The sequence below is a fragment of the Elaeis guineensis genome, chromosome 4 (assembly GCF_000442705.2).
Source record: "Elaeis guineensis isolate ETL-2024a chromosome 4, EG11, whole genome shotgun sequence".
Classification (NCBI taxonomy): Eukaryota; Viridiplantae; Streptophyta; class Magnoliopsida; order Arecales; family Arecaceae; genus Elaeis; species Elaeis guineensis.
Genome location: NC_025996.2, coordinates 136,423,746 through 136,445,441, shown reverse-complemented (window position 1 = coordinate 136,445,441; position 21,696 = coordinate 136,423,746).

The following is a 21,696-nucleotide window of genomic DNA, read 5'->3' as shown; positions in this document are numbered from 1 at the left end:
TTAAAGAAGTAATTTTAAAGATTGCTCATATGCATTGAACTTAGCAATTTACTCATTGTATTTTTAAGTCATTTAATAATTTTACTTTTGATATTGTTCTTTAATTTCTCCCCGATACATTCATTTTATTTCAAATAATTTATAATTTTGCTTTTGATATGTTTCTTTTTCTTTAATTTCTCATAATTCATAATTTTGCTTTTGATGGGTTTCTTTTTCTTTAATTCCTCATAATTTATGGTTTTGCTTTTTCTTTAATTTTCTCCTCCTTTTTGATATCATCAAACATTGTTAACTCCCCCTCTTTTTCTGAATATATTTTCTCTTTAATACTTCTAGTGCTAATCATTGATGTTTGCTCCCCCTTAATACAGTAATCATTAACAGCAATCATCAACAAAGAGAAGATATTTGAACAAGGAGAGAATATATATAACCAAAAAGATGATTGACATCATTACAAAAAGTAGAGATATAAGTAAAAGATGATTAAAACCATAATTGTTTCAATACAAATTTCATAACATAAAAGTCAGCTAGCTAATGTCATTACATGGCCCCAAAATACAGATCCTAGAAAGAACAAGACACTAACACCTAGGATCTAGTAAAGATCATGACTAGAAGGATCGGAGTCGTCAGATATGGGATGAGGAGCTGATGGATCTCGACCAGAAGTACATCCTCTACCCCGCCTGCCTCTGGCACGAGCAGGTGAGCGAGATGAACTAGGAGGCTGAGAACGCTGCGAGGCCAAGGACTGGACAGAAAGAGTGAGTCTGATGGAATCAAGAACGTTCAGTGCTCTGGAAATAGACTGAAGTAGAGTAGTGAACTGGGTAGATGCATGCTCACTCGAGCCTCTGATCTCTCTCCTCAGTAACTCATAACCACCCTCCAGTGCACCTCTAAGCCTACCAGCCTCTGCAGTAAGGTCTGTGACCTCAATAGTGGACTCCTGTGGCTGAGGATGGGCCAAAGCTAGGACTTGCCCCTGCAAGTCAAGAACTCTCCCAGTCAGTCTCCAAACGGTGTCCTCAAGCTGCTGAATCTGGATAGACTGATCTGAGATCAACTGAAACACAGTGGAGATATGGGGAGTCAAGGTCTGATCAGATGAAGTGGCCCCTGATGTAAATGTAGTAGTGCTCCACTGACTAGATAGCAGGGAAGCCACACGCTGAGATATCTGCTCGATCTGATCATCAACCAGTCTGAACTCTGAAGGAGGTGCTCTGCTCTCTGGCTGATGTACTGGTGTGGGCCTCCTGGTGAACTCTGAAGGGCCAGCCTCTGGGTCTGGAATAAACTGGATATCTGGTGATGCTGCCCTGAAGTCATGGATAGGAGATGATGGACCTTCTTCTTCAGCTCTGTCTTCTACTCTGTCCTCAGCTCTCTCCTCAGAACCCTTGATCCAACCACCATCAGTTTTTGTAAATCCCATTCGGTGCAGAGTGTGTTGGTTGAAGGTGTCTACATGAGAAAGCTTAGTAGATGCCTCCCCCTCAAAGCTAACTTCAAACCTCCTGAAGACTCGAGTAAGGGCCATACCAAAAGGCAAATGTGCCTTGGATCTATTCAGTGTCTCTCTCATGGCCTCAATCATTAGTGCAGGGAGGTTCAGGGGGGTTTAAGTGATAACATGAAACATAATACAAATATCTCTGCTAGAAAGTAGATCATGCCTACCACTCCTAGGGAAGAAGAGCTTTGTCACTAACTGATGTAAAATCCTCATCTCAATAGACAAAATTTTGGCTTCCAATTTGTTCAAACTCCCTGAGTAGGTCCCCCCTAGAATAACACTGATTCCCTCTTCCTTTACTGGGAGTTCCATGTAAGAGTACCCCTCACAGGGCAAATGTAGTATCTCCCCCAATATGACAGGATCCAGACAAATATCAACTCCCTTTACAGTCGAAGTCACTGACCCATTCCCATAATGTAGATTCTGATAAAATTCTCTAACTAGGTCAACAAAAGTGACTTCCTTAAGAGAGCAGTAGAAACCCCAACCTTGGTTTTTAATTTTTGTTCCAAAGGTAAAACCCTCTTTTTCAAAGAACCGAAAATCCATATTTTTTCCGGTTTCAACTTTCCTATCAGATAGAGGGATCTTACTGGGGCTTAGGGATGATTGAGAAGGACCTTGAGCTGACATAGAAGCCGGAGTGGGAGCAGTGGAGGACTGAGCAGCTTGCCTTTTTCTGCGGACATTTTCTTCTAGCTCACGGACCGACTTTCTTCTCTGAGGGAGCTTCATCTTCGGAGCCATTCTTACCACAGTAGCAGGCAGAGAGACTTGGAGGATCAAGTGGATGAGTGGAAGAAGGGCTACAAAAGGATGGAGAGGGATTTTGGCGGAGAGAAGAGGCGGATTTGAGAAGAACGGTGGAGGCTAGGGCACGCTCCAACCGTTTCAATCAAAGGGAAAAGACACAAAAATCTTCTTTCCCAGGCGATGATTTGTGGAGGAGAGGAGAAGGAGGAAGAATCTTGAGCTAGATCCTTAGTTTTGGAGAGAATGAGAATGGGGATGATGGTTCTTGGAGGGAGGAAGACGAAGAGATGAGTCGGCTCATGAACAGGCCTCCAAATAAAAAGAAAGAGCCCGTGGGAAATTGGCAGAAATTACAAGTTTGCCATAGGGTCGACTCATGGGGGTCGACTCATGAAACTCAAAAATTCAGAAAAAATATGAATAAATTCCAGAAAAATTTGAAATTTTGGGAGAAGGAATTTGACTCAATGACAAGTTGTGAGAATGATAAACTTGAGCTTTTGGGACCAAGATAGATGATGGAAATTGAGCTCAAAGAATTTTTGACATCAAATCTTTGAAATTTGAGAAATATTTAGGCATACGGATCAAGAATTCCTAGATTTCTCCTAATTTCACAGAATCTGTCCTCACTAAGGGCCTTTGTAAAGATATCAGCTAATTGATTTTCAGTGCAAACATATTCAAGAATTATATTTTTGTTTTGAACATGTTCTCTTATAAAATGATGTCTTATTTCAATATGTTTAGATCTTGAGTGTTGAATTAGATTTTTAGATAGATTTATGGTACTTGTGTTGTCACATCTTATTGGTGTTTCATTAAGTTTGATTCCAAAGTCTTCGAGTTGTTGCTTAATCCACAAGATTTGAGCACAACAACTTCCGGCTGCAATGTATTCGGCCTCAGCCGTAGACAGTGCTACCGAATTTTGTTTCTTGCTAAACCATGAGATTAGGTTAACTCCAAGAAATTGGCAAGTTCCACTTGTGCTTTTTCTATCTAATTTACATCCAGCAAAATCAGCATCAGAATATCCTAATAAATCAATTTGTGAGTCCTTAGAGTACCATAACCCTAGAGTTTGAGTACCATTCAAGTATCTAAGGATTCTTTTAACAGCATTCAAATGAGATTCTTTAGGATTAGATTGATATCTAGCACATAAACAAACACTAAACATGATATCAAGCCTACTTGCAGTTAAATATAATAATGAGCCAATCATACCTCTATAGTATTTTAAGTCTACACATTTACCTTCATCATCCTTGTCAAGCTTACATGAGGGGCTCATTGGTGTGCCAATTGGTTTGGAGTTCTCCATTCCAAATCTTTTGAGTAGTTCCTTGGTGTACTTGCTTTGGGTGATGGAGATTCCCTCTTTTGTTTGTTTGATTTGGAGTCCGAGGAAGAAGGTAAGTTCTCCCATCATGCTAATCTCGAACTCCCCCTGCATGAGCTTAGCAAAGTCTTGACAAAGAGATTCATTAGTAGACCCAAAAATTATGTCATCAACATAGATTTGTATTACTAACATATCATTTTGATTTCTTTTAGTAAAGAGGGTTGTATCTACATTGCCTCTTGAAAAATCATTATTTAGTAAAAATTTGCTTAGCCTATCATACCAAGCTCTAGGTGCTTGTTTTAATCGATATAAAGCTTTATTTAATTTAAAAACATGATCAGGAAAAGCATGATTTTCAAATCCCGGGGGTTGTTCTACAAAGACTTCTTCAGCAATATATCCATTTAAAAATGCACTTTTAATATCCATTTGAAATAATTTGAATTTCATAAAGCAAGCATATGCAAGTAGAAGTCTAATGGCTTCTAATCTAGCAACAGGTGCAAAGGTTTCATCAAAATCAATTCCTTCTTCTTGATTATATCCTTTAGCAACCAATCTTGCTTTATTTCTAATTACATTACCATGCTCATCTAATTTGTTCCTAAAGACCCATTTTGTGCCAATTATTGAATAATTTTTAGGTCTTGATACTAAAGTTCAAACATTATTTCTTTCAAATTGATTAAGTTCCTCTTGCATTGCATTAATCCAATTATGATCATTTTCAGCTTCTTCAATAGTTTTTGGTTCAAGATGAGATACAAAAGCATAATGATTAAATACATCTCTAAGTGAAGAACGAGTTTTTACCCCATGCATAGGATCATCAATAATTAACTCCTTAGGGTGGTGGTGAACATACCTCCATTCCTTGGGTAGGTCATTTGTACCTTGAGGTTGTTCTTGAATTTCTTCACCTCTCTCATCTTGTTTGTCTTCTTGTTCCTCGTCCTCTTGATTTGTTGAATCTTTCAGAGTGATCTCTTTCATTCCTTCTATTAGAGGATCTGCATCATCAACACCCTCATTCTTCCTTGAAGGAGGATCATTAGATTCATCAAAAACAACATGTATGGACTCCTCAACTACTAAAGTTCTTTTGTTAAAAACTCTAAAAGCTTTACTAGTGGAGGAGTATCCCAGAAAGATTGCTTCATCTGATTTTGCATCAAATTTATCAAGTCTTTCTTTACCATTATTTAATACAAAATATCAGCAACCAAAAATATGAAAATATGTAATATTTGGTTTTCTTCCTTTCCAAAGTTCATAGGGGGTTTTCTTTAAAATTTGTCTAATCAAAGCATGATTTAAAATGTAACATGCTGTGTTAATTACTTCCGTCCAAAAATATCTTGGAAGGTTGCTTTCACAAAGTATAGTACGGGCCATTTCTTCTAAGGTTCTGTTTTTCCTTTCAACTACCCCATTTTGTTGGAGTGTCCTAAGAGCAGAGAAGTTATGGCCAATTTCATTTTCATCACAAAATTTTTCAAAGTCTTGATTTTCAAATTCAGTTCCATGATCACTTCTAATATTTTGAATTGAAAATCTTTTTTCATTAATGACTTTTTGGTGAAATTTAGTGAAAATATGAAAGATTTCATCTTTGTGTGCCAAAAAGAAAACCCAAGTAAAACGAGAGTAATCATCTATAATTACAAAATCATATCGTTTTCCTCCTAGACTAGTTGTTCTAGTTGGTCCAAATAAGTCCATATGCAAAAGCTCTAAAGGTCTAGAAGTTGAAACAATATTTTTGGATTTAAATGAAACTCTTGTTTGTTTACCTAATTGGCATGCATCACAAATTTTATCCTTTTCAAAATTCAATTTTGGCAAACCAAGAACTAATTCTTTCTTAATTAATTTTGAAAGAGAATGCATGCTAATGTGTGCAAGTCTACGATGCCAAAGCCAACTAGTCTCATTAACTTTAGCATTCAAGGATACTAGGCATTGCATGTCTATTTTGGCTAAATCATTTAAATCTACCATATAAACATTGTCATGTCTATGTCCAATAAATTTAATGCCATCGTTAATAGGACTAGTTACAATGCAAACAGATGATTCAAAAACAACTTTATATCCTTTATCACAAAATTGACTAATGCTAAGTAAGTTATGCTTTAAACCATTAACTAACAAGACATTTTCAATGTATTTGGAGGGAGTGATACCAATGTTACCTATCCCGATGATCTTTTCTTTGCCATTATCTCCAAAGGTGACCATCCCTCCATCCTTAGCATCAAGCGTGATGAATTGTGATTCATCACCAGTCATGTGTCTCGAGCATCCACTGTCAAGATACCATTTTCTGTTTCCTCCTTGGGATGCTAGACACACCTGCAAGTAAAAGTCAAGTTTTTATTTTAGGTACCCAAGCTTTCTTGGATCCTTTTTGGTTAGTCAAAATGGTTCCTTTTGGAACCCATATTTTCTTTATAGTTGAGTTTGCAGATTTGTTAAAGAGGCAAGTGTATGACTTATGTCCTACTCTACCACATTTGAAACAAGTAATATTGGTAGACTTGTTACTTAAAGAATTTACATAAATATTTTTCATATATTTTTGTTTCTTCAAGGGGTTATAGCCAAGTCCAGCCTTATCATATACGGCTTTTTGATTATCAAGAATCATATTGAGTTTGTTTGAACTTAAGGTGAACTTTTCTACTATTGGTTTTAGCTTGGCAATTTCATTCTTTAAGTTTTGATTTTCTTGAAGCAAGGTGGATTTTTCAATTGAAAAATTTTCAGCTTGTTTCACTAAGGATTAATTTTTCAATTTTAGCTCTTTGTTTTTCATCCCTAGTTTCTTTAATTCATCAACTAAATCATAGAATGCTTCATGCAATTCTTCAAATGTAAAATCACTAGGAGTTTCAGAAATTACCTCATTTTCGTGTGCTATAAGGCACAGGTTGGCTTGTTCGGTTGAGGTTTCCTCATCGGAGCTTGAGTCATCACTCGCACTCCATGTGGCCATCATGGCCTTCTTCTTGAACTTTTTGGGACCTTTCTTTAGTTGTGGACATTCGGATTTGAAGTATCCCGGCTTCTTGCACTCGTAGCAGATAAGGGGTTGGTCTTTCTCTTTTTCTTTGCTTTATTCCCCTTTTGTGAATGGCCTCCTTCTCATCCCTTGTTTCTTTTTCCTCAAAAATTTCTTGAATCTTCGGGTGATGAGAGCCATCTCTTCATCCTGTTCTTCATCTTCAGTGTCATCCGTTTCTTCATCAGGAGGAGCTGTAGATTTGAGGGCAATGGTTCTTTTCTTTTTGACTTCTTCCTCTTGATGTTGCTTCATGCTTAGCTCATGAGTCATCAAAGATCCAAGAAGCTCTTCTAAAGGTAGAGTGTTCAAGTCCTTCGCTTCTTGGATGGCAGTCACTTTGGCTTCCCAAGTTCTTGGCAAAGACCTGAGAATCTTTCTTACAAGCTCACTGTTAGTATAGGACTTACCAAAACTCTTCAAACCATTAATTATATCAGTAAAACGAGTAAACATTGCAGTTATGGACTCATCATGCTCCATTTTAAACAATTCATATTTATGCACAAGCATGTTTATTTTAGACTCTTTTACTTGATTTGTTCCCTCATGGGTTACTTCTAACCTATCCCATATTTCTTTAGCAGATGAACAAGTAGAAATGCGATTAAATTCGTTTGCATCAAGAGCACAATAAAGTACATTCATTGCTTTAGCATTTAATTGGACCAACTTTTTATCAACCTCATCCCATTCTTTCTCGGGTTTGGTTGATTCCTCACCATCTATAATTTTAGTGGGTGTGTGAGGACCGTTCACTATGATACTCCACATATCATAGTCGAGTGCTTGTATGAATATTTTCATCCGAGCTTTCCAATAGGTGTAATTTGACCCATTGAAAAGTGGAGGTCGGTTGGTGGATTGCCCCTCGGTTAGAGAAGTACCGACGTGGGTTGCCACAGATCTTTGGCTCTTTGATTGTTTAGATCAAAGACAGGTTAGAGCACCGGGCTCTGATACCACTTGTTGCCCAGCTATGCAACCCAAGAGGGGGGGTGAATTGGGTTTCTAAAAGTTTTAAACTTAACTAATGACTTATGAAAGATGTTTGTCAATGGCTAAATGAATGAGGAGAAAAATCTTAGTTCAAGATTAATAGCCTAAAGCAAGAATACAAAGAAATAATGAAGAGTTAAAGAAAAACAATTATGCACACCACAAACACAAGGATTTATAGTGGTTCGGTGCCAACCTTGCACCTACATCCACTCCCCAAGCTCCTACTTGAGAATTCCAATCCACTAAACTTGTATTCAATCCGAATACAAACATCGAAAAATCTGACACTAGCTATCCCAAGCTAGTCCACTTATTTTTCGGGTACAAGCCAATCCAATACACTCCGATTTCAGGTTCGGATCAACCTTTCCTTGTTTTGGAACCCCTCCAAAACAAAAATAATTAATCAAAATGAGTAAAACAGTTTATAGCACAAATAAGTACAAGAAAAGCTCCTTTAATGAGCGAATATAACTTTAAATACACTTTACTCAAGTGAAGAAGCTCCTTTTTGGATTTTCTCAAAGTGGATGGAGAATTGATTGAGCGCTTGAGGAGTTGGTGAGCTTTGATTGATGGCTTCTTGAAGGCTTGAAATGAGCTCTTGATTAGGGCTGAAAAGTTGGCTTGAGAAACCCTTTCTCTTTTGAATGCTCTTGAATGCACTTCAAATCTTTTTCTTTCTCTTCTTAATCTCTTTCAAATCTCTTCTTTGTTTCCCACCTTTTGAATCCTTTTATAGCTTTAAGAAATAGAGAAAAATATTCTAGGCAGAAAAAGAGCCGTTAGAGCACATTAAATGAGCATTTAAAGCACCTAAAATGGGTTAAAAACTAGTCGTTGCGGAAAAATCCCATCGCAGGGGTCGACTCATGAGTCGACTCATGCCTCAGGGGTCGACTCATGAGTCGACCTCTGTTGCAACAACCAGAAAATGAGTTTCTGTAACTTTTGGCTTAAAACTGCAGAAGTCGACTCATGAGTCGACTCATGCCTTGAGGGTCGACTCATGAGTCGACTCACAGGCCGCGCCAAGCCAAAAATCCAGCATGCCAAACTGCTCATTGTGCCATGAGCTGACTCATGAGTCGACTCATGGATTTCAAACATTCATAACTTCAAAAATACAAGTCCAAAAATAATGAAATTTTTGCCAATAAATCACAAATCTTTTGTTCTACCAAATGATACTATTAAATCAGGGTTTTGGTAAAATTATGATTTTGCCCCTGAAGAGCACAAAGACTTTTTCAAAAAATAAAAATATTGGTACCCCTTCAATCTGCTTTGTAATCATCAAAATCAATCTAGGAGCAACAAAAATTGAAATAAATTAATCTAGAAAAGAAATAAGAGTAAGTTAGAAAGTATTTGCTAATAAATGTAGTGAGTCACAGAGAAGATTAGCTGGTTAGACTCTTGGTGGCCTAGGTCATTTAAAGACTATTAGCACTTCCAATTGCACATGCACACTAACAAGGTAAAGTAGGTGTTAATTGTAAGGCTAATTAAGGATTTGAGTATTATTTAAATTAGATAATTTTCTCTACACCCCAATTGAAGAAATTTGAATTTAAGGAAAGAGCTACCTGCCTGAAATAAAATGCAAAACACAGAGTAAATATGGATTGCCCTAAGCCTAGTAACCGGATCTCTTCACCTAAGTCAAGTGTTGAGATTCGCGTCAAACGGTGGTGGGAAGGCCAGGATGCTCAGCAAAAAAAAAAAAAAAAAAAACAGTGTGAAAGCTACCTTAGTTCTTTGTTTAATCTGGGGTGTATAGAAAATTAATCGAACTAAGTTATGAAAAATGATACAATTGGCCTGTACAAGTTAATACTGAAATACTAAGTTAATTATCACTCACACAAGTGCTATAAAACTTTAAGTGTACTCTAAGAAAGCTCCTAAGTAGACTGACTACCGATTCTAATTCGAAGCTCATTACTTAGTAATACTAGAAAACTTCTTGAATTTCGATCTTAAATTAATTTGCAAAGGAAGGATCTTTTTAGAATATGATCTTATTTCGGTACATTGCTAAGGGACTAGCAATGATTAAGTTGGGAGGTGTGATTTATGTCACAAATTGACATAAAAAGTATCAATTAATATCTAAATTATCTAACTTTATTAAAAATTGATACTTATTATTATATTTTGTAGAAGAAGAGGTCATCAATAGAAAGAACAAGGAAAGAGGATTCCAACGGCGAAAATTTTATGCAAAATAGAGTTAAATTGACCCAAAAATTGAAGAATGAAGAAAGAAGACTCAATTGGGTCAAACCCGAGTCAAATCAGGTCAAAATTGGTCAAAAATCAACTGATTTGGTGATCTGGTTAGCCGTCTGGTCCACAGCAACAGGCGCCTGGACCATGGACCCATCGGTGCATCATAAACCAGTCAATCAGCGAGTCTCGGCTCACCGCAATGCATCGCGAGCCCGATCCACGTGCGCGGTCCAGGGCTCATGAGGAGAGAGAAGAAGGTCCGAAGGGCAACCTGGTAACTTCACATCACTCGATGGTTCGATCTTCTCTGATCAAGATCCAATGCTCCATATTTTTGCGCCATCAGATGGCCACCATCGCAGCCGGTCAAGATCCAACCGTAATCAAGGCAATTGCAAGAATCAATAAACACTAGGACAACACGGGATCCTTCTGCAGCGCGATCCAACGGCAGCGCTTCACCCAGATCGTGATCCGACGGCCTAGAATCGTTTCTGGCTTGATTTATTAGATGAATTGGATCCTTTAGATGAAGATCGAACGGCTGAAACAATTTCTAGGGTTTCTTGATGGATTTAAGTGCTTTTTGAGCGAGATTTGAGCCCCTAAACCCCCAAACAGCCCTCTAAAATCTCTTAGTCCCACATCTAAAGTTTTAAAAACCTTATAACCCCCAAATGCCTATAAAAAGCCCCCAAAGGCCCTTGTGTTAGGGGGGATTTTTGCCTTCCGATGAAGCTTGTAACCCTAGATAGTGGGGTTTTTAGCTTTCTTCTCAAACCTCGAGCTTTGAAGTTTTTGTAATAAATTTTTTTTATAAAATCTTATTTTTATGCAATTTTATCTCTTTACATTATGCAATTTATTTTTCTTGCAATTAGGATAGTTTAATTTATGCAATTTAATTTTATGCAATTATGATAGTTTAATTTATGAAATTAGGGTAGTTTATTTTTCTGCATTTAAATTTTGCAAGTAGATTTAGATCATGTCTAGCTAAGCATCCCTTCTAGGGTTTGCGATGAAGCTAGATCATGAGTAGAGATTTTACATAGGGTTCTTTCTTTTTCTTAGGGTTTCTTTTTCTTCCTCTTTTGCCAAGAATTTTTGATGAACTACAGTTGGGTCAGAGTCCCTTCATAGTTCATGCTTGATTCAGTGCATAGGAGGAGAAAACCCTAAGGGATCTTAGTTACTACTCCCCTATAAAGAATCTTGATGGGTTATCATTGAGCCTTAGTCCCTTCATAATCTATGCTTGGGAAAGATAAGAGGAGTAGTCGTTAGGATGAATAAGAAAAATTCTAGGTAGAATTTTCTAATCTAGATCTAGTGGATTCAAAAACCCTAGATCCTTAGTCTTATTGTCTTTAGCAAACAACTTTTGACTTTCGATTTTCGTTAAAGCTCGCTTGAGCATAGATTTGAAAATTATTTTTAAACCAAGTCTCTGTGGGATCGACCCGTACTCGCTGGTCGTGCTACTCTGCACACTGTGCGCTTGCGATTTTATTTACAAATTTTAAGATTTGCACATCATTATTCAATCCTCATGAATAATGTTTTCATTATTCCAATAAATGTCTACATTTATATGCAAACTTTAAGGAATATACTACTTTAATAAGATGTAATCATATATTAGAGTTGACCAACCAATGTGTCCTAGGTTCATATTTTTCTCAAGCTAGTTAGATGCTAAAGGAGGATTATCAAATGATTTTGTTGAACTGCAATGCCTTTGGCATGCTTGACTCAAAAAGCGATCAAATTCAAATGGATAGAAGAATGTCAGTAGAGTTTTCAGGAGTTGAAGAAATGCCTTGCATCGGGCCCTGTTCTCACACTACCTTTAGGGAGTGGGGGCTTCACTATCTATAATGATGCTTCTAAAAAAAGCCTTGGATATCTTTTGATGAAGTATGTAAGCATGATGGCTTATCCCTCTAGATAGTTGAATCAGTATTAGTAGAACTATGTAGGAATTAATTGCAACTCTAGAATCACAATGGATTGAAATGGAAGGAATAGGAGATGAAGTTAATGAAATTTTAGACAATAAATCTTTTAGCCATTCAACTTCAGAGTAGGTAGAATCAAAAACAATAGTTCAGCTTTCATTGTACTTCTGACTAGTATGGTTTGTTTGACTAATTTTCTAGAAACAATATTATCATTAAGAAGAAATATATAGCTAGAGGTAAATTTAATATCAGATGAGTCAAAATCCAACTGGCATCATTGTACCCCTCCAATACAACTAGATAGCCAATAAATCTAAGATAATATAGAATAGTACCTTGAAGATACTTAAAGACTCTTTCAAGAGCAATCCAATAAACCTTACAAGGATTACTAGTATATCGATTAAGTCTAAAAATAGCATGAGCAATATCAGGTCTAGCATGATTAGAGAGATACATGAGAGATTCAATGATTTAAATATATTTTTCTTGATTCACAGATTTATCAGAGTTCTTCAAATGTTGGATAAAAGAATCAAAAAGTGTAGAAATAGAAGAAAATCAAAATAACCAGATTTACCAATCAATAATTGGGTATAATGAAATTGAAATAGAGATATAGAATCAGGGGATTGAATGATCTTCATGTTAAGGATTAGATCAGCCTCACCTAAATCTTTTATATCAAAATAATGAGAGAGGAGTTTCTTGACATTATTAATTAGATCAAGGTCAAAAGACAGTATCAAGCTATCATCAACATAGAGGCAAAGAAGAATATATTGATCATCAATTTTTTTATGATAAGGATCATTATCAAATTCATTGATTTGAAAATCATATGAAAGAATGATACTATCAAACTTCTCATGCTATTATTTAGGTGCTTATTTTTGTTACGCCTCAAATTCAAGACATAATATAACCATGCTACCAAGAGATGTTGCCCTTGATAGCACGAAGCCTAACAATCATAATCAGTTAAAATTCATTACAAATAAGTTATAATAAAAGATTTGATTCTATTATTCATCAAACAAATAAATCAAAATTGGTTCAAAGCATGCATCTAAATCCAAACCAAAATGCCAAACTCATGTCTCACAATTCATAAATGACTGACTATAAATCTATGACCATTCAATAAACTAAATTTCAGTTATAAAATATTCAAGCTTGCTACACAGACCACCAAGTCTAGATCTCTCATTGTTCCTAACTTTATTCCTCTATAAAAAAAAATAAAGAGGTATGAGCTACACTAGCTCAGTAGATAATTTTTATACTATTTTATTCGTATCAAGCATAAGTTTATACATGCATCAATAAATTATTTAGAGAAGATAATTATTATTATAAAATAAAACTTTCATAATAATAGTATATCATACATAAATCATGCTCTTATATATGCATAAATTATGTAATTTTCATAAATATAGTTTCTAACACATACCATAAATAAATTCATAAATCATATTAATTTTATAGATAAAATCATAAATCATCTATCATTTTGTCATATTGTATTTTTTAATAATTCTCTCAGACTAAATACTAAAGTCACTTTATACTTATAATAAGGCCATAATTAAATCATACCAATTACTATAACCTACTGATGTGGGCCGTATACCGAGCTACTATAATCTACTAGCGAGAGCCGTATACCGAACTACTATAATCCATTGGCAAAGGCCGTATGCTGAGCTGCTATAACCTGCTAGGCAAAGGTCATACATAACTATCTGAGAGCCCATAGTCATACTTCTTAAATCATATTTTCTTAAAGCAAGTATTCTTAAATTATACTTCATCAAATCTTATTTTTTTAAATCATGCATAAATAAAATACTAGACAATTTTATAGAACTCATAGTCTATAAATAATTTTTAAAAGTAAAATAATTATAAAATTATTTTTTTCATTATAAAATATAAATTTTATAAATATAAAATTCATATTTTATTAGCAAGTCGTTCATATTGAAATATTTATAAAATCATACTTTTCATGACAATACATGTTATATCATATCATATGCTTGATCCTTAATTTAAAAAAATATAGAATCATTGATGTCAAATATTCTTTTTATATTTCATTAAATCTTAAGCCTTGAAAGCATCCAGTAATTCAAAAATAAGTAAGAAGCATCGAGTTACTTACTTCTTCCATCCTAGCCCTTTAAGCTTCACTCGATAAATTTATCGAACCTATTTAATATATTAAAAAAATAATTAATTTATATTCGATAAATTCAACAATAAGAAAAGAAGATTGTAGGTTAGGTGGTCGGTCTAATAGGTTATCTTGGCATCGAGATAATTCAGGCCACCTAGTCAAGAGTCAGATCTAAACGACTTGATCAAAGAGTCATGAAGCATGCATTGAATTGAGATCAAGATTGATCAACAGGGTTTATCAATAGTAAGTTTTAAAAGTATTCAACACGATTGGAGGGAGGTCCGACATACTGTATGAATATTGAAGCAATTTCATTCCTCTTTGAAAGTTCATCTCGAGTTCATGCTAGGGTCCATTGATCAGATACATAGAGAAAGAGGGAGTAGAGGGAGAAAAACCTTAGAGAGAGAAAGATAAGAGAGAGAATTCTCTATCTCTTTTTCTTTCTTTTCTTTTCTTTCCTTCTTCCTTTTCTTAGCTAAATAAGGAGGGTGGCAGTGGAGGTGATTGATGGTGGTGGGGCAGGGGGCGGTCGATGGTAGTGGCCATTAGTCAAGAAGATTATGAAAAAAAGCCTAAAATCAGGGGAAAGAGGAGGCTTCATTATTTTTTGGCCATTGGCCACTCGTCGGCGGCCGTGGACTAGCTACAGGGTCATAGGGAGGTCGGGGTCCTCGACCTTGGGCTTGGCTTCAAGGGATGGTAATGCCGGTGGCCAGAAAGAGAAAAATAAATTGAAAAAATAGGGGATGTAAAATATGGTATCATCTTTGATAGATTTTTCGACAAATTTAATGGCCGACGACAAAGCCTAAGGCCAAGGGGAGAAAGGGAAGAGAAAGAGAAGAAAGCTAGAGATTTTTACCTCAGCTCCAACTATGTCTCTAGCTCAAATTTTTGATGAACACAACAAAAGGGATCTGGCAAAAATTGGAAGGAAGAGAGAGGAAGAAGAGAGAAGAAAGGTCGGGCTTGTCGTGGATGGCTTTAGAGGGGGAGGGTTCATGCCTCTAAATAGAGTGGAGGGGAGGCCAAATTCTTTCTAGATTCGACTTCCTCTCCTATGAGATTGGTGGAGTGGGCCTGTCCAACTTTGAATCTGTTGAGAAAATCACTTTTTTTCCTTGAAGCACTAGAGTGTTATGAAACCTAAAAGATCCCACCAGCCTCCAAACCTCTTTGCATGTACTTTTCTATTTTGGGACTAATGCTGATGTAGTTAGCTGCTGGTTTCCATTTAGTTGAGTAGTGGATTCCTTAAGTAGTAGGACTGTAGTCTATGGGAGGGATACAGACCTAGATGACCTTCCAACCTTTGGTATTTTAGTTGGAGACCTTCTCGACTTCTCCTTCAACCCGACATTGCCCACCGATGAGGAGGTGCCACCACAAGGTCCATGTGTTGGGGTTCTGCCAACTTCTCAGGATTGTCATTCATCAACAAAGCATAGTGATATCCAAACTAACTACTGGAGCAGTGCCATCTTCTATTAGCACCACTATTGAAGGAGAATATTTGGAAGTCTTTTTTGGTTGAGCCTAGGTTTCAGCAGATTGTCCACCAACAAGATGCGGACCATGATTCTTGACAGCCTCTTTCGTAGTAGTTGGAGAGCCTGGTATTCGAGCTACTCATATCTAGGGACTATACACATGTTTGGCCTCCTAGATTTTGGCACAACCACAGGATTCTAAAGTCCTTCCCAAGTACCCATAGGAATAACACAAGTCTAGCAATTCCTCATGGCTAAATTGCTGCCATATTAATGTGTCCTTCACCCTTATCCTAGCACCTGAGTAGAGAACTTTGGTTACATCCATGAGCACACAAACCCTGACATACCCCCTTCTAGTCAAGGATTCAGTCCAATCGGCAAGAAACAAGGGTGAACTAGCAACAGACACTATCTTAAATATCTCCTCCCTATCCCACAAATCTATGGGAAGATTTGATCATCGAATCCAGTCTCTAGCTAGCCCACAACATCCAAGCAAGGATTAAAATTTGGGCACCAACTTTCTAATGCTAGTTGTTGGCCAGCCATAGACCAAGGGTCTCTGGCCAAGATCTGTGTAATACCCTGAACTGAGAATGTGGTGACTTAAGAAATTTATATTCATGTTTAGCATTCATTTATGTATATATAGCATAGCATTTCAATCGTGATATACTTGAGCCTTTGAGTATTAATTGATTAGCATTAATGAAGCATAAATCTAGTTGTTAACTAAGAAGAGAAATAATTTAGGAACTGGATCAATAACAATGGTATTAGAGTTAAATTTTGATGGTTATTGAGCATAGAATAAATGATATTTTCAAAGATACTTTAGAAAATATTGATGTGGGTGGCAATTTTGAAGTATAAATTCATGATCAATAGCACATTCAGCAACCCAAGGGAAGGGGAGTCGACTCGAGCCGTGGGAAAATTTGAGAGATGGGGTTCAGCCGAGGTGCTTTAACTTGGGATTTAAAAAGTATTTTTAAGGGGATAACTTAACAGTTATTTTATATAAAAAAAGAGCTAGAAAGCAAGCTAATTGTTGGTTGTTCCATGGGAGTGACACCTCGCAAGCTAGTTCTTTAAATTATTCATTCTCAAAGGTTATCCATCAATTTTTCTTGTTTGCTGTTTTGGTTCTTTAATAAAAATAGAAAAGATAGAGGAGGAAGATAGTTGGAGAAGGTGGTTTTCTTAGTCTAAAATGAAAGAAAAGTTAGCTGGAAAAAGGTGAATTGTTGATAAACTTATTTGAAGAAAGAAAAGTTGTGGTTAGCGAGAAAAGAAAGAAGCTGGTATGATGGCAACAGGGTTTCAATCACTTAAGGTAAGACTTGTAATCCCTAAATTAGATTCAAACTGAATTTTGAGTCATTACTATCATATTTGATATTTTGGAGAATCAAAGTATGCCTTTAAACTTAAATTTGAAGATGAATTGTACGGTCAATTTTGCTGAAATTTATTTAAACAGTCTTGACAATTAGCTGAATTTGTGTTGGCTGAACTTAGAATCATTTGTGAGAATGGAAATATAGTTGAACTGTTGGAAATTCTTAAGTTTATATTGAGATTTAGTTAAATCTAAACTAAAGCAAGCAAGATAGAATAAAAGTAAGAGTAAGAAGAGTAGTATGGTATTTATCAGTGTTTAATAATGTTATAGGAGAAGAAGAAGACTCTCAAGAGGTGCTTTGAGTGAGTTAAGCACCAAGATGATGCGGTAGCTAGTAGGAGGTGAGTGAATTTTTCTATCTAACAATGGTGTTTTTTTCACTGTATTTTGTTATAAAGGAATTACCTCTAAAAAGAGACCTAGATTTCTGTTATTTGCAGCTTTATATATATATATATATATATATATATATATATATATATATGTATATATATAGACACACACACACACACACAAGCTTGGGAACAGGAAGTGATATTTTGTTGATTGTTGAAGGTGTGTGTGCTCTTACTGGTTTGAACAGTTTAGCATTTTGCTTTGAGAAATATTTTAAATCAGCTTATCAGCTTTTAAATCAGCATTATAGCATATAGAATTTTATTGGGCATGTTTTAAAAAAGGCTACCTATAGGACTGATTAATCTATGAGGTGTGTCATAGCATCAATATTTCGAGCTGCAATAAAACAGTCAGTACCACAAACAACATAAAAACACCATAAATTCAGCATGCCCAGTGGAGCTCAGCTTCAGCATGCCTAGTGAGGCTCAGCAGTATCAGTTGTTATACATCGACTACTCATGGGAGTGGTGTCCTGTGGTATAGTCAGTAGCAGGCCATAACATTTTTTAGCAGCATTTATCAATATTTTTTTTTAGCATTTTCTAGTAAAGGTTTTGAAAGTCTATCAGTCATATCAACTATATATTATGATAAGTATTACAGCTAAGCTTTTTTATTTTTTCATTATTAAATAGATTATTCATTCATTGGGACATAGGTCTCATCACCCCACACTTCTTTTTATTATAGTTTTGGAGCATCTTAGCCGGATAAAGAAGTACAACATCAGCATCTTTATCAGCGTTAATACTAGAAAAGACTGGCCCTGTTAGCTAATGAGAAGAATATGTTTTGTGATATTTAGTATGTTTGAACTGTTCATATTAGCTTATGAGAGGAATGTATTTTGAGCTGTATTATATGTATTTGAGTTATGAAAATCAATAAATGTTGGATGTATTTTATTTTCTTTTGAACCATATATGCAGAGCATAGCATGATGACTAAAATCTTGAGATTGATTTTAAGAAATGATGAGTTAAATTGAAATGCTTGTGTTAGCCGATTGAGAAGTTGATTGAATTAAATAAGAATAGGTTATTAGAAGATGATTGATATTTATCATATCTTATGAAAGGTATTAATAAAGTTCAGCTCAGATATAGTTTTGCAGTACCCACGCCCGATCTAGGGGTGGGGTGCTACAATTTGGGCCTAGGTTTCCTCCGATGGCTGATCAAACATAAGAACACCCTCTGAGAAAGAAGAGATCTAGAATTTTCCTTCAATGTTCCATCTCACCATCATCTCCTTTTGGATAAAATCAAGAGAAAAATCTTTACCCATGCAGTTACCCACTGGAGCTGCCTTCCAGAATGGACAGGATTGCTCCATCTCCTCATCAACAAACACCACAACCTATGAGAATTTCTCTCCAAAGTAGTTACCTACTCTGCAGTTACCATTGTCATCTCCCGATAGAACTTGCGAAGCCCTTGCACAGCCTGAGCCCATGTCTTGGAAGCTTCGAGATTTGAGCTCTGGCAGCACTCCTAAGGGGCAAACCATTAGGCCCCTTCTTCAGATCTGATGCCAAGGCTTCACCCTAAGATGAAGCTATAGCCAGAGTTCCTAACCCACAATAAGGAGGCAAACCATTTAGGCCTTTCTTCTTTAGATCCAATGCCAAGGCTTCACTATGAGTTAATACACTTGTCGGATTTTGCCTACCAACCTCCTTCACCATAGTCTTCTTACCCAATCTGCTTAGATGTGAGGCTATTGTAGAGCTAGAGAGGGGAATCTCTACTATCTCAACCCTCCTACCCTCATCTGCAATCTTCTCTACCCCGAATCTGAGGTTGAACCTTAGATCGGACCATATTGCCTTCATCCAATAGCACACTACATAGAGCAAAATGATTGTATCGGTCCAAGATTCAAAACAAACATCAAATAAAAAAATATTTACAGAGAATCATAAAAAAAATTATGGAAGAATAAAAATTAGAAGAGAAAAATAAATTTATTCAAAGAAGAATAAAAACCTAAACCTCACAAAAATACCTCATGAAGGAGTCTCCATATGCATAATAATCTCTCCTCTCTCTTTTTTTGTACACTATTCTCTACATGTTCCATCATTAAGAAGACACCAAAGGTCTCTTTAAGTAGACCACCATATGGGTGGAGTCTAACTCCTACCTTGACTCACAAAGTAAAATCTACTACAATACAAACTCTTAATTAAATAGGATAGCAATAAAGATAAAGCCCTATTTCAAATAGGACACACACAAAGAATAGATGAATAAAAAAAATGGAGTTCTAGTTGGACATGCAATGATTTTCAACACTCCTTATTGTAAAATCCATATTGACAATGCTAAAAGTTATCGATGTAATAAGTACCATCATAGCCAGCACCATCATCATCACAGTAATAGCAATACGTAATAATTTATCGAACTAATAATTGAATAACAGAATTTTATTGGCTCGAACAATAATTTCTTCGCTGGCTCATCCTCTTCAATGCATACGTCGAAAATGATGATGTTCTATAGTACTTTCTCTCGACATTGACTCGATAATCATGATGGCAAGATTCCTTTGAGCATTCAACTCATCCCAATGAACATCAAGTTATCGGTAGCAAGAACTATAAGCGTCGGCCTTACTTGTATACAAGTAAAATCAAAAACAAAAATTTGATCATATTCACATGCCCTTACTTGTATTGCTTTAAGTATCTGTATACGGTTGGCTTCTTCTGAACGTGAAATCAACTCTTTATACAAAGTTTTTTAAACAGTTAAAACTTTGGAGTAGCTTCAAAATCAATTGGTACCAAGGTATAAAAAGAATCATCTCCACTAAGTATATCTTCATAACTGACTAAATCTCCACAAAAAATATCTAAATTTTGGATAGGTTCAATATAGGACTATTCTATATGATTTGATTCCTCATTAGGGATCTCCTTAATCGATTCAACTATAGCATCATCTGACTCATCCTAAGTAATTTCAGAATCAATAGATTCTTCAATCATGATCTCTTTTGAACTTCATATAATAGCCATATTTGATCAAACTTTTCTTGCTTAAGATTTTTTTTGGACTTAATTGATTCACAAGCTGATCAACCTTGTCATGCTTTAAATATCTAGAAGTTGCTCCAATTTCTAACTAATTAAGCTCCCTCTATTTCTAATCTTTATATTTAAACCAATTTTATTTTTTTTTAAATATTTAGAAAAGCCTGGAACCAGATCTACTCTTCAGATAATTTTTGTTTATTATTTTTGACATTGTCAGAATTTAAGTAGATAGCTGCAAGAATATCCCATACTTTATTTGGCTCCTTTGCATTTAGAACATGAAAATAATTTTTTTATCAACTAAAATCTAAAGAATCTATATTACCTTTTGAGATTTTAAATTTCACTTTCTTCTCGTAATCTCATCTATTGGCATTGTCTCTGACTCATACAAAATATCCCATAAATTTTGATATGTTGAATAAGATTTGACAAGAGTCTTTCAATATACATAATAGATATTGTTCAACTTACCAAGGCCAATGGTATTGGTAAAAGCAGTCTTATTGATGTTGGTAAGATCAAGCATCTCATATTCAAACTCATTAATAGAGATAATAATAGCATCGATCATGATAATTCATCTCTTGAATTATCAAACAAGAGTCTATACACTTGTACCATCATAAAATAAATTATTGAAAGTTCTTCAATCATGCCAAGCTACGATAAAGGGATCATCAACAATCAAATTACTGCTCCAAAAAAACTACTTTCTGAATACATCTAATCGAAGCCATAAATTGCTCAACTACTCTTCAAGCCTATGGCTCTACTACCATATAGAACCACAAACACATGAACCATCAATCTCAAAATCTGGCTCTGATACTATATAGAATGGCATGTTATATGGAGTAAATCAATTATGTCGGTCCAAGATTCAAAATAAATATTTCAAACAAAAAAAATATTTGTAAAGAATCGTAAGAGAAAAATATAAAAAAATAAAAATTTAAAAAAAAATAAATTTATTTTAAAAAAATCTAAAACCTTACAAAAGTGCCTCATGAAGGTATCTCCACATGTACAAATAATCTTCTCTCTTTTTCTTCCTACACATTCTCTACATAGTTACACCATTAAAGAGACACCAAAGGTCTTTTTAAATGACCACCACATGGTAGGAGTTTGATTCCTTTCCTGATTAACAAAATAAAATCCACTACAATACAAATCTTAATTAAATAAAATAACAATAAAAATAAAATTTTATTTTAAATAAAATATAAATAAATAAATAAAAATAAAATTCTAATTGG